Below are 599 nucleotides of genomic sequence, written 5' to 3'. Positions count from 1 at the left end.
TTGAAACTACTGCTTGGCTTCCTTCACCCTGCTCCTATAGTACACGCCACATAAAGAATGAGAACATCGTGGGGAAAGTTACTTCATCTTTGGAATATCGTCAGCATCTAAGGGAGCACAGTGAGTGAACGCATGGATGGACGAGCGAATGTGTTAAAGGCGGTATAAAAAAAAAAAAAAAATCACCCACTAACTGCCCAACCCGAACCAACTGTTGAAGAAAACATATTTGAGACATTCTCAACTCAGTATAAGCGACCGCAGTACCCTGAGGGGTGGTGAGGGGGTGGGGGGGAGAGTTCATTTATAAAGCAAGTGGGAATTAGAGGTGAAAAGGACAGATCGTGACGTCTCGTCCATGTGTTCATGACCTTGCTCCATCGCGGTACGTTTCTGAACTTGGCACATGGAAGTAAAGCGCTGCTTTTCGACAGTCAGAAATCCTTAAAAATGCTTCTGAGCCATTAGACAAATTTGAAAACACACAAAAGCACAAAGAAGGAAATTAGATTTACCCATAAGCCACCGCTCACTGTTCATGTGTTGGTGTATTTGCTTCTAGTTTTTTTTTTTTTTTTTTTTTTTTCCCCTTCTCATAA

Source organism: Pteropus alecto, unplaced genomic scaffold (assembly GCF_000325575.1).
Source record: "Pteropus alecto unplaced genomic scaffold, ASM32557v1 scaffold80, whole genome shotgun sequence".
NCBI lineage: Eukaryota > Metazoa > Chordata > Mammalia > Chiroptera > Pteropodidae > Pteropus > Pteropus alecto.
Note: the sequence above shows the minus strand (reverse complement) of the source record.